Source organism: Sus scrofa, chromosome 2 (genome assembly GCF_000003025.6).
Source record: "Sus scrofa isolate TJ Tabasco breed Duroc chromosome 2, Sscrofa11.1, whole genome shotgun sequence".
Lineage (NCBI taxonomy): Eukaryota > Metazoa > Chordata > Mammalia > Artiodactyla > Suidae > Sus > Sus scrofa.
Genome location: NC_010444.4, coordinates 68,678,693 through 68,692,028, shown reverse-complemented (window position 1 = coordinate 68,692,028; position 13,336 = coordinate 68,678,693). Strand labels below are relative to the sequence as shown.

At 45.4% G+C, this 13,336-nt stretch overlaps 1 pseudogene; it reads left to right on the top strand.

Moving 5' to 3' along the window:
• Window positions 5,048–5,334, top strand: LOC110259656 (annotated as a pseudogene).

The following is a 13,336-nucleotide window of genomic DNA, read 5'->3' as shown; positions in this document are numbered from 1 at the left end:
CAATTCCTTCCCCATCTGGCAATATGAAGACCAGGGTGTGAGGGCTTCCCTGATGTGGCCATGATTCATGTCTGCTTGTCTAAACCTAGCAGCTCCAGCCCAGAGCATCCAGGAAACTGGATTGATCCAAGCTGGGGTGTGAATACTGGGAACGTGTAGGGCAGGGAAATGAGGTCTGTTATGTTGGTGCAGGGTGTCTAGAGATCTGGCGTCTATTATGGGGTGTATGATTGAAGGGTGGGCACCAGCCCTGTCCTGGACTCTGCTGGTGGCCCTGGAGATGGGCTGCAGATGCAATTTCCTTCCTGGAGTTCCCATTGTGGCTCAGCCGGTTAAGAACCTGACTAGTATCCATGAAGATGCAGGTTCGATCTCTGGCCTCGCTCAGTGGGTTGAGGATCTGTTGTTGCCGCAAGTTGTGTCATAGGTTGCAGATGTAGCTTGGATCTGGCATTGCTGTGGCTGTGGCATAGCTGGCAGCCGCACTTCTGATTCTACCCTTAGCCTGGGAACTTCCATATGCCGCAGGTGCGGCCCTGAAAAGAGAAAAAAGAAGAAGAAAAGAAATTTCCTTCCTTTCTCTCCCTCCCTGCATTTCCAGTGGGGATTGAGTAACAGACATGGAGTTAAAGGTAGCGTGACGCACACGGAAATGTTTAACTGTCAGTGTTGGCAGGTGGTGATGGGGGAAGTCCTGGTTCACAGTGTCTGTGGCAAGTGCAGATTTCTGGGGTGTAAATATCCTCACCACAGCTGGTTTCAAGCCACCAGCAGTTTAACAACTAGCCCAAGAAATGTGTGAACATTTAGCAATCGGCTTCCCTGCCCTGGTGTGAGCTGGCTAGGTGTTAGAGTTAGGGTTAGGGTTAGGGTTAGGATTACGGTTAGACGTGTCTTTCTCCCAGGCTCACCCTGTGGAGGACACACTCTGCTTTTGTGTCCCCTCCCCAGGGGTTAGCTCTAAGGGCTGATGGGGTTATGGGACATCAGACAGAGCTCCTCCTTTCTTGGGATTTCCCCTACCCCTAACTAGTGCCTTCTCCCAAATAAGGAATTGGGGGCTTAAGGCTACCCTCTGTTTTAAAAGGTACCTGGGAGTTCCCACTGTGGTGCAGTGGGTTAAGGATCTGGTGTTGCTGCAGCTGTGGTGTAGGTTGCAATCTCTGGCCTGAGAAATTCCATGTGCCGTAGGTGCAGCCGAAAAAGAAAAAAATTTAAAAGATAAAAAAGTAAAACGTACTGGAATTTATTTTCATCGAGTATAGTAAGGTGACAGACATGGAGACAACTGTTGTATGGCCATTAGCATAACTAATGCCATCTTGGGCTCTTTGAGTTCCTCCTGTACTTCTGCCAACCCTCCCCAGGACCGTGCTGTGCGGTAAATCACTTCTCCGTCGTCAAGAGCTGCGTAGTTAACAGGTATTGTTTAATAAGCAATTACTAGGATCAGGCAGCCTCTATGCTCGGTTAGTTCCCAAACAATGATGAAAACCTTTGCTGCTAATGTCTTCCTGGCGCCCACAAAAGGAGTTACCCATTTATAAATCTTGACTTAGGAATGCACATCCTGTTTCCAAGCTTCCCCCACACCCTAGGTTAACTGTAAATTGTCCCCGTGGCCCCTGGGGGTGGGGTGCAGAAGGCAGCTGCAAATGCTTCCAGACTGCTGTCCACCTGATCCTACCCTGTGAGCAAGTTACCCTGTAACAAACTGATCCATTGATTATATGGTGCAGGCTGCCTTGCTTTTTGCTCTCAAGATGCCTACTCATTTTGGTGGTCACTTTTCGTTCTCTCCATCCTCCAGTAGCTGACTTTTAAAGAAGGTCTTCTTGCTTACAATTCCCAAGCAGAAGGGGTAATGCCTCATCACGCAGGGCCGCATGAGGAGGCACCAGGATTGGTCAGAAGGAGTGAGGGGAAAGCATGGGCCAGAACCTTTATTATTTGTTTTTCAAGAAAGAATGGGTGAGGCAGGGGAAGCTAATAGAGCAAGCTTAGAATTGGATAATTTCAGAGAGTTCCCATTGTGGCACTGCAGAAATGAATCCAGCTAGCATTCATGAGGATGAGGGTTCAATCCCTGGCCTCACCCAGTGGGTTAAATGATCTGGTGTTGTTGTGGCTGTGGTGTAGGCCTGCAGCTGCAGCTCTGATTCGACCCCTAGCCTATAGCCCGGGAACTTCCATATGCAGAGGGTGCAGCCTTAAAAAGACCAAAAACAAAACAAAACAAAACGAAAAAAAAGGGATTAATTTTGGAAGGTTTAAAGTTCTAGAGGAGGTCCCTGTTGCCTGTTAACTGGATCCTGGACTGATTTAGTTCCAAGGGAATATTGGTTCAGAGTGCCAGAGTTAGAAAAAGGAGGTGTTTGGATTGGCTTGTTTACGTATGAAAGGAGGGCTCCCAAGAAAGTAGTTTGCTATCTCTAAGAACTAGCTAAGCCTGGGAGGAGTGGTCCTTCCCCAGGCTTGCAAAGACCTAAGAAAATAAAAAAATGATTAAAACACAATGAACTAAAAGGGTAGTCACAATAGCTGGACTTTTTAATTTAATTTTATTTTTTAGGACCGAAACTACAGCATATGGAAGATGCCAGGCTAGGGGTCCAATCCGAGCTGCAGCCGCTGGCCTGCACCACAGCCATAGCTACACCAGATCTGAGCCACGTCTGTGGACCTACACCACAGCTCATGGCAACACTGGAGCCTTAATTCACTGAGTGGGGCCAGGGATCAAACCAGCATCCTCATGGATACCACTCATGTTTGTAATCCACTGAGTCACAACAGGAACTCCTAGCTGACATTTATTGAGTGCTTATTATGTGTCCAGCACTGGGCTTAGTCCTTCATGTATAGACTCCTATTAGCAGCCAGTGAGCAAGGCAACTGAGGCCCAGAGAAGTTAAGTTGTCCAAAGCCACATGAGTAGTAAAGTAGCAGAACCTGAGTCATCTTATTCCATGATCTTAACCATGATGTGATGTTGCTTTGTTGACAGGCAACAGTGTCTGAAAGGATAGCTCAGTAACTCGGCAACACTAGACAAAAAAGATTTTTTTTTATTTTAATGAGGCATAATTAAACACAAACCACGTGTTTAAGTGATTTGATGACTTTTGACATGTGCATACTCATGAAACCATTGCCACAATCAAGATAATGAACATCACCCCCAAAAGTTTCCCCATAGCCCCAAGTAACCCTCCCTCCATTCCTGTCCCCGGGCAATCATGATCTCCATTCTGTCACTATAGATTGCTTTGTTTTTCCTAGAATCGTATGTAAATAGAATAATATAGTGTGTTCTTATGTGGTGTTTCAGGGGGTTTTGTTTCTCTCATCCAGCATGAAAATTCTGAGATTCATCCAGATTATGGCAGGAATCAGTAATTTGTTCCATCATATGGCTATATACAATTTGTTATCCATTCACTGGTTATTTGCAGTAAATGTATAATTTTTGGTTAAAAGGAAGTTTCCCTGATGTTGAAAGTAACACTTGCTTGCAAAGAATTTTAACATTGTATTTGCAGCATATGGAAGTTCTTAGGCTAGGGGTCAAATTGGAGCTGCACGTGCCAGCCTATGCCACTGCCACAGCCACGCCAGATCTGAGCCTTGTTTGCGACCTACACAGCAGCTTGCAGCAACGTCAGGTCCTTAACCCACTGAATGAGGCCAGGGATCAAACCTGCATCCTCATGGATACTAGTCCGGTTCTTAACCCGCTGAACCACAATGGGAAATCCAGTCTATAATCTTCTAACATTTTTTTTGTCTTGTTGACTGAAAAAAACAACAACAACAACACACCAGGTGAGAGTCGTGAATTAAGTTTTATTTGGGGCAAAATGAGAACTTTACCCACGAGACAGCCTCTCAGTTCCCAAGAGGTGGGCAGGGAGGGAGGTCAGTACCTGTGTGATTTTAGTGAAGGGGGTTACTGCAAACAAGCACACATTTTAGTAGAAGTTTGCTGCTAGTCATGAGGAGTAGATGTCTCCATTAATGACATTAATGTTTTTCTTTTTATAAATTTTTTTTTTTTTTTAATGGAGGAGTTCCTGTTGTGGCTCAGCGGAAACGAATCTGACTAGCATCCATGAGGATGCAAGTTTGATCCCTGGCCTTGCTCAGTGGGTTAAGGATCTGGCGTTGCTGTGAGCTGTGGTGTAGGCTGCAGATGCGGCTTGGATCCTGCGTTGCTTTGGCTGTGGCATAGGCTGGCAGCTGTAGGTATGATTCGACCCCTAGCCTGGGAACCTCCATAGGCTAAAAAAGAAAAAAAAATTATTATAGTTGATTTACAATGTTCTGCCAATTTCTGCTGTACAGCAAAGTGACCCAGTTATACATATATATACATTCTTTTTCTCACATTATCCTCCATCATGTTCCATCACAAATGATTAGATATGGTTCTCTGTGCTATACAGCAGGATCTCATTGCCTATCCACACCAAGTGCAATACTTTCATTTGCTGACCCCAAACTCCCAGTCCATCCCACTCCCTTCCCTTTCTCCTTGGCAACCACAAGTCTGTTCTCCATGTCCATGAGTTTGTTTCTTTTCTGTGGAAAAGTCCATTTGTGCCATAAATTAGATTCCAGACATAAGTGATATCATATGCTATTTGTCTTTCTCTTTCTTTTCTTTTTTTTTTTTTGGTCTTTTTGCTATTTCTTGGTCTTGGGCCGCTCCCGCGGCATATGGAGATTCCCAGGCTAGGGGTCCAATCGGAGCTGTAGCCACTGGCCTACACCAGAGCCACAGCAACGCGGGATCCGAGCCGCGTCTGCAACCTACACCACAGCTCATGGCAACGCTGGATCGTTAATCCACTGAGCAAGGGCAGGGATTGAACCCGCAACCTCATGGTTCCTAGTCGGATTCGTTAACCACTGCGCCACGACGGGAATTCCTCTCTTTCTGACTTAATTCAGAATCTCTAGTTCCATCCATGTTGTTGGAAATGGCATTATTTTGTTCTTTTTTTATGGCTGAGTAGTAAATGCTTTTCTAAATAGGAGGAGATGCATGGCCTCAATGCTTGCCTGCATCTACCCTGCTCTCATCCTGCACAACAATGAGGTGAAGGTCACGGAGGATAAGATCAATGCCCTGATTAAAGCAACTAGTGTAAAGGTTGAGCCTTTCTGGCCAGGCTTATTTGCAAGGGCTCTGGCCAATGTCAACATCAGGGATCTAGGAGGTCCTGTTCCCTTCTCCACTGCTGCCCCAGCTGGGAGAAGAAAGTGGGAGCAAAGAGAAGAATCTGAGGTGAAGAATCTGGTGGTGATATGGGCTTTGGTCTTTTCGTCTAAACCTCTATAACATAGTCAATAATAAAAAGCTGGAATTCCCGTTGTGGCTCAGTGGGTTAAGAATGCAACTAGTAACCATGATGTGGGTTCCATCCCTGACCTCGATCAGTGGGTTAAGGATCTAGCATTGCCACAAGCTACAGTGTCCGTCTCAGATGAGGCTCAGATCTTGTGTCGCTGTGGCTGTGGTGTAAGCCAGCAGCTGTAGTTACAGTTCAACTCCTAGCCTGGAATCTTCTATCTGTTGCCCTTAAAAAAAAAAAAAAAAAAAAGAGGAGATGCAAGAATTTGGGCTCAAAAAGTTTTCTTTTGAAAATATCTAACCTTCTGAAGACCTGTTCTGCCAGTTTTTCTCCCAGAGCACAGAGTGCCTCATTCCTGCCCAGAACCCTTTTCAGGGTGTGTTGAAGGTCAGTCAGACCCTGCAGTGGCTAGGGACTTCTTTCTAGAACTAGATGGCAGGCAACAACTTTTAGTTGGCTATCTATTATTGGGATTTAAAAAGAAATTTTTTTTATTACAGTTGATTTACAATGTCCTGTCAATTTCTGCTGTATAGCAAAGTGACCCAGCTATATATATATATATATATACACATTCTTTTTTTACATTATCCTGCATCATGTTCCATTACAAATGTTTAGATATAATTCCCTGTGCTATACAGCAGGTATTGTTGGGATTTTGAACAACAACAACAAAAAAATCATTGGCATCTCTTCATTTCCCTTCTGAGTTTGAGGCCAGTCACAGGAACCAGCGATAAAAAAAAACATTGGCTTCGTGTTTGATAAAAGCAGATTGGAACACGTGGCTTCACTATGCAGCCCAGTGGGCTTTCTGATATTTCACCCCTAAATGTGCCAAAACCTACTTGGGCATGACACAGCTGGTCAACCACAAGGCTCCTGTGGATGCTTGTCACATGGCCTCGGCTTGATCAAAATACCCTCTTTCTGGGGTCCAGCAGATTTCAAAAGTCAGAGAGAAAGTTGTGCAGGGTGCAAACTCGGTTCCTTCTTCTAAACCCATAAAATGTGTGGGTATGTTTGTGTAGAGAGGGGTCAGGACTATCACTTTAGCTGAAATTCCTCCTACAAGGACCCAAGAAGCCAGAGGAATGGAGTTTCTTCCCTTGCTCAGACTAAATGAGATGCATACCTATTATGCGTTGCTCCCAGCCTATGGACGGGGATGCTATCAGCTAGCTACGCCTGGGGCACTCAGCTGGGCCTGGACTAATTGGGGTGGGGGGCCTCCACAGACATTTCTTCAACCAGGGCCAATGCTGTGTGCACTGGCCCTTGTGGTTTCTTACTATGATTGTGATGAAATACAATTTATTTTTTCTTTTTAAGGCCACACGTGTGGCATATGGAAGTTCCCAGGATAGAGGTCAAATCAGAGCTGCAGCTGTCAGCCTACACCACAGCCACAGCAATGCCAGATCTGAGCCGAGTCTGGACCTACACCACAGCCCATGGCAATGCCAGATGCTTAACCCACTGAGGGAGGCCAGGGATTGAACCGAGATCCTCATGGATACTAGTCAAGTTCTTAACCCATTGAGCCACAACGGGAATTCCTAGCTGACATTTATTGAGTGCTTATTACATGTCTGGCACTGGGCTCAGTCCTTCACATACAGACTCCTATTAGCAGCCCAGTGAGGAAGGCAACTGAGCGAGGCCAGGGATCAAACCTTCATCCTCATGGATACCAGCTGGGTTCTTAACCTGTTGAGACACAGGGGAGCTCCCGGATACACATCCCTTTAAAGCTCTTCTGCAGAACTAAAACCCCCAACAAATGAAAGATGTTAACTACTCAATGAAGCATTCTCCATTCCAGAAAGAAGAAGGACCACTAGAATCACTCCCAGGGCCACTTAACACCAGCTTGCACCTACCGGATCCTCATCTTCAGTCCCATTTTCCACTCCCAAACTGTAAGAACATCCTGTCTTTTCTACCAGGAGGGGGCGCAGTCTTTAAGGCATTAGCCTGTTATGGTCTCCTTTGCCTTGTGAAGCAATATATGCTATTCTTTTCTCCTTCACCCAAAAGTCTGTCTCCACATTTCTGTTCAGCACTGGTGGACAGAAGCCAAGTTTCGGTAACAGTTGGACAAAAAAAAAAAAAAAAAAAATTAAACGTAAGATTCTCCCTCCTCCCCTTTGTATGCAATGTGCATCTCTGTGACACATTACCCAGACCTCCTTAGAGGTCACAGAAATACCTGCTTGATTGTAAAGAGCAATTTTCTCCTGGTGCCAGGGAGGGAACTCCTTACGAGATAACATTCTTTTCTTGATCCTATAAAAGGTCACATTGACCCACTATTCACCTTATACGTGCAGATCTGGGCTGTGTAAATTCAAGGCACGTGGCTTTGATGTGTGCCCTTTGTCTCCAACAAACATGTAACCGTGCTTTGACCTCTAATGGGTGGAACAATCCTCAGAACTTTTAGGGCCGCACTTGCGACATATGGAGGTTCCCAGGCTAGGGGTGGAATCAGAGCTGCAGCTGCTGGCCTATACCACAGCCACAGCAATGCAGGATCCAAGCCACATCTGTGATCTACACCACAGCTCACGGCAATGCCAGATCCTTTAATCCACTGCGCTGAGCAAGGACAGGGATTGAACCTGCAACCTCAGATTCGTTTCCACTGTGCCACAATGGGAACTTCTCTCAGAGCTTTCTGCAAGACTCTCTCCCAGGTTATGATCCTCAGATTGGCTAGAATAAAATTCATTATTTCTCTCTTAGATTGACTGTTAATTAACCTTTTTCAATGACAATTCCAAGATACACCTCAGCAACGATCATCAAAGAACTTTGGAAAAACAAGTTTTGGAGTTCCTGTGGAGGCTCAGTGGGTTAAGAACCCCACTAGGATCCATGAGGATTCAGGTTCCAACCCTGGCCTCGCTCAGTGGGTTAAGGATCTGGCATTGCTGTGAGCTGTGGTGTAGGTGATAGACATGGCTTGGATCCCACATTGCTGTGGCTGTGGATGTGGCTGGCAGCTGTCACTCCAATTCGAACCCTAGCCTGGGATCTTCCAGATGCTTTGGGTGTGGCCCTAAAAAGCTAAAAATAAAAAGGAGAAAAAACAGTTTTTTTTTTTTTTTTGCTTGTACCTCAGCATGTGGAAGTCCCCAGGCTAGGGATCAAACTCGAGTGGCAGTTGAGACTTGTGTCACAGTTGCTGCAAGGTTGGATCGTTAACCTGCTGTGCAACAAGGCAATTTCCTGAAAAAACAGTTTATTGGTCATAGGTTCTCTAAAGAACAGGGATATGCCTAAGATCTCAGAGAGAGAGAAATAAAGAGGAACCATGGACTCAGGTTCTCCCTTTACTGGGGCTAAAGGTGGGGTGCCTAGTGTTTTGAGGGTTCATTCTGTATTGGTGAATTTATTTTTTATTTTTATTTATTTTTGTCTTTTTGCCTTTTCTAGGGCCGCTTCCACGGCATATGGAGATTCCCAGGCTAGGGGTCGAATCGGAGCCATAGCCATCGGCATATGCCACAGCCACAGCAACGCGGGATCTGAGCCGCGTGTGCAACCTACACCACAGCTCATGGCAACACCGGATCTTTAACCCACTGAGCAAGGCCAGGGATCGAACCCGCAATCTCATGGTTCCTAGTCGGATTCGTTAACCACTGCACCATGATGGGAACTCCTGTATTGGTCAATTTAAAACATAAGAGCAGGAGAGCTCCCTTGTGCCACATGGGTTAAAGATCTGGCATTGTCATTGCAGTGGCTTGGGTTGCTGCTGTGGTGCAAGGTTTGATCCCTGATTTGAGAACTTCCACATGCTGCAGGCATGGCCTAAATAAGTGAATAAATAAAAATAAATCATAAAAGCAGAAACCAGGGTGCAGGCATAGAAAAGTGTGATCACTCAAGTAGTTTTCTAGGTTACCCGGGGCTCTCTAAAAGGTGACATTCATGGATGGGGCAATCTGATTTCTAATGGGTTGTCTAGCTAGTAACTGTGTTATGCAGCTGGTAACAGGTTTATTTGAGCTGGATATCTTTGAAATAGATGCCTCATCAGTCAAAGCCGATGCCAGCCACTTACATGTTGCCTCTTAATTTATTTGTTCATTTGTTTTATGACCATACCTGTGACATACGGAAATTCCCAGACTAGGGGTCCAGTTGGAGCTGCAGCTGCTAGCCTATGTCACAGCCATAGCAACGCCAGATCCAGTTTGCTCAACGCTGGATCCTCAACCCACTGAGCAGGGCCAAGGATTGAACCCGAATCCTCCTGGATACTAGTCGGGTTCTTAACCAGCTGAGCCACAGTGGGAACTCCCACATGTCACCTACTTAAATGCAAAGCCATTTTCTGATATTCTTGGGGGAGAACCCTATTCCCCTAACAAAAGAAGAGCCTTTTTCTGCCTAACTGTCAAGATGCTTGCAGATCTGGTTAGTCTCCCTCTTGCAATAATCGTTTTAAATGAAGTCTTTCTTTACTGATCTCCAGAATTATTATTATTATTTTTTGGCCGTGCCCAAGGCATGTGGAAGTTCCCCAAGCCAGGGATCAAACCCTCACCCCAGAGCCACTGCAGTGACAACGCCTAACTTTTAAACTGCTCTGCCACAAAAGAACCCCCAGAATTATTTTTATTTCACAATGCAAAACTAACAAGAATCCTCAGAGTCTGCTTTTTTTTTTTTTTTTTTTTTTTTTTTTGCTGCACACATGGCATATGGAAGTTTCCAAGCCAGGGATTGAATCCAAGCTGCAGCCTTGACCTATGCTACAGCTCCAGCAATGCTGGAGACTTAACTCACTGTGCCAGGCCAGGGATTGAATCCACTACAGAGACAATGCCAGATCCTTGACCCACTGTACCACATTTGGAACTCCTTCAGAGTCATTTTTTTTTTTTTGTCTTTTTAGCGATGCACCTGCAGCATATAGAAGTTTCCAGGCCAGGGGTTGGATCGGAGCGATAGCCACAGGCCTAAGCCACAGCCACAGCAATGCTAGATATGAGCCGTGTTCATCATCCACACCATAGCTCACAGCAATGCCGGATCCCTAATCTACTGAGCAAGGTCACACAGATGGAACCCCTGTCCTCATGGATTCTAGTTGGATTCATTACCGCTGAGTCACAGATGGGAACTCCTCCTTCAGAGTCATTCTTGACACCCTGCCCCCAAACATCAAATCCATCAGCAGATAGTCATGGCTCTGCCCCAATTCTCATACTAGAGCACTGTCCCACCCCTTCCATCCTTGCCTGCCACCCTTGTCCAGACATCTCCGTCATCAGGATTATAGTATCACACAAAAGACAGCTTTAAAAAATACACATCCTTGGAGTCCCCACTGTGGCACAATAGTAGCACTAATGATCTGGCTTGTCTCTGTGGCAGACTTGGTTCGATCACCAGGCCTGGCACAATAGGTTAATGATCCACTGTTGCCCCAGTTGTGGCATAGGTCACAACTGCAGCTTGGATTTGATCCCTGGTCCCGGGAAATTCCATAGAAGAAAAAGAAAAAAAATTACATCCTGGAGTTCCTCGGTGGCTCAGTGGGGTGAGGATCCATATTATCACTGCAGTGGGTTGGGTCGCTGCTGTGGCTTGGGTTTGATCCCTGACCTGGGAACTTCCCCATGCTGTGGGTGAGGAAAAATCACACTAAAAAATTCCATGCTGTAGCTCAAAACCATTCAGGAACTCCCTACTGCACTCAGAGTAAAACCCAAAATTCTCATAGTTGCCCAGATGGCCCCATATGCTCTTACTTTGTTGCTTCTCTGACCTCATTTTCTGCTAGTCTCTATCCTGCCTGATTCCCGTCAACCATTTTATTTATTTATTTATTATTTATTTATTTATTTTTTGTCTTTTTTTTGCCTTTTCTGGGGCCGCTTCCCTCGGCATATGGAGGTTCCCAGGCTAGGGGTCGAATCGGAGCTGTAGCCGCCAGCCTACGCCAGAGCCACAGCAACACGGGATCAGGGCCGGGTCTGCAACCTATACCACAGCTCATGGCGACGCTGGATCCTTAACCCACTGAGCAAGGCCAGGGATTGAACCCGCAACCTCATGGTTTCTAGTTGGATTCGTTACCACTGAGCCACGACGGGAACTCCGACGGTCAACCATTTTAGATACTGGGCTTCTTCTGATATTCCCCCTCCACCCTCAAGCACTAAGCACTGTTAGAACCCAAAGGTATAGTGGGTAGGAAAAGTGCTTTTTTTTTTGAGGGGGAGGCCACACTTGCAGCCTATGGAAGTTCCCAGGCTAGGGTCACACATACTGCCCTACACCACAGCCACAGCAATCTGGGATCCAAGCCTTATTTGTGACCTACACCACAGCTCACAGTACTGCTGGATTCTTAACCCACTGAGAAGGGCCAGGGATCGAATCCGCATCCTCATGGATATTAGCTGGGTTTATTACCACTGAGCCACAACGTAAACTCTGGAAAAATGCTTTTTTTTTTTTTTTTTTCTTTTTTGCTATTTCTTTGGGCCGCTCCTGCGGCATATGGAGTTTCCCAGGCTAGGGGTCGAATTGGAGCTGCAGCCCCCGGCCTTCGCCAGAGCCACAGCAACGCTGGATCCGAGCCGAGTCTGTGACCTACACCACAGCTCACGGCAACGCTGGATCGTTAACCCACTGAGCAAGGGCAGGGATTGAACCCACAACCTCATGGTTCCTAGTCGGGTTCGTTAACCACTGCGCCACGATGGGAACTCCAGAAGAATACATTTTTTTTTTTTTTTTTGTCTTTTGTCGCTATTTCTTGGGCCGCTCCAGCGGCATATGGAGGTTCCCAGGCTAGGGGATGAATTGGAGCTGTAGCCACCGGCCTACGCCAGAGCCACAGCAACGCGGGATCCGAGCTGCGTCTGCAACCTACACCACAGCTCACGGCAACGTCGGATCGTTAACCCACTGAGCAAGGGCAGGGACCGAACCCGCAACTTCATGGTTCCTAGTCGGATTCGTTAACCACTGCGCCATGACGGGAACTCTGAAAAATGCTTTTTTAAAATAAGAACTTTCCAATATAGAAAGTTTTATGTTTGATTTCAAGAGCAGCTGAAGATAGAATGTAATACCTTTGTTTCCCAGGGGATGGCAGCACATAATCAAATTTGCCATGTAAATTATAATTTCATAACAGGAATTAGGAGGAGTTGCTAACGTTTGTATTACACTTCACCATAAGGGAAAAAATGGAATTTTTCATAAGGGAAAAAAACGAATTTGTATTTTTTTAGGTATCTACTTTACCAGCTGGATATTCTGATTTATATCTATGATTTAAATCAGAGCATGCCCCTCATCTCTCAAAACTCCCCAATAATAATCAAATGGAAATGAAAATTTAGATGTTTATGTACAGTGTCTAGGAGTTAAACTAATAGAAAGATACAACCAGTTGAAGAAAAATTTAAACTTTAACACCCTAAAAGCGTTCCCATTGTGGTGCAGCAGTTTAAGGATCAGTGTTGTCACCCCTGTGGCTCAGGTTACTGCTGTGGAGCTAGTTCGGTCCCTGGCCCGGGAACTTCCACATGCCTCAGGTGTGGCCAAAAAAGAAAAAAAAAGTTGTTAAAAATAAATTATCGAATGAACCGCCATTGAATGCAATTTGGAAAAGTGCTAGGAATATTCCATTGTGGCAATCACGTATGACATGTTCTCTTGTATATATTTATTCTACTATCTGTCCTCCTCCCCAATTGAAATAAAAGTTTTGTGAATGCATGACTCAAATATTCCCTAAATGAATGAATGAAAGAAAAGTATTCAGGGAAACAATAGTAACTGCTTAAAACCAAAAAATTATACATATATAAAAGATATAAACATGTACATACATAATGTCTAAAAATCCACTATTTATTATATAAAACGAGATAGAAGTTTCTGTTGTGGCTCGGTGGGTTAAGAAATCTACGTAGTATCCATGAGAATTCGGTTCGATC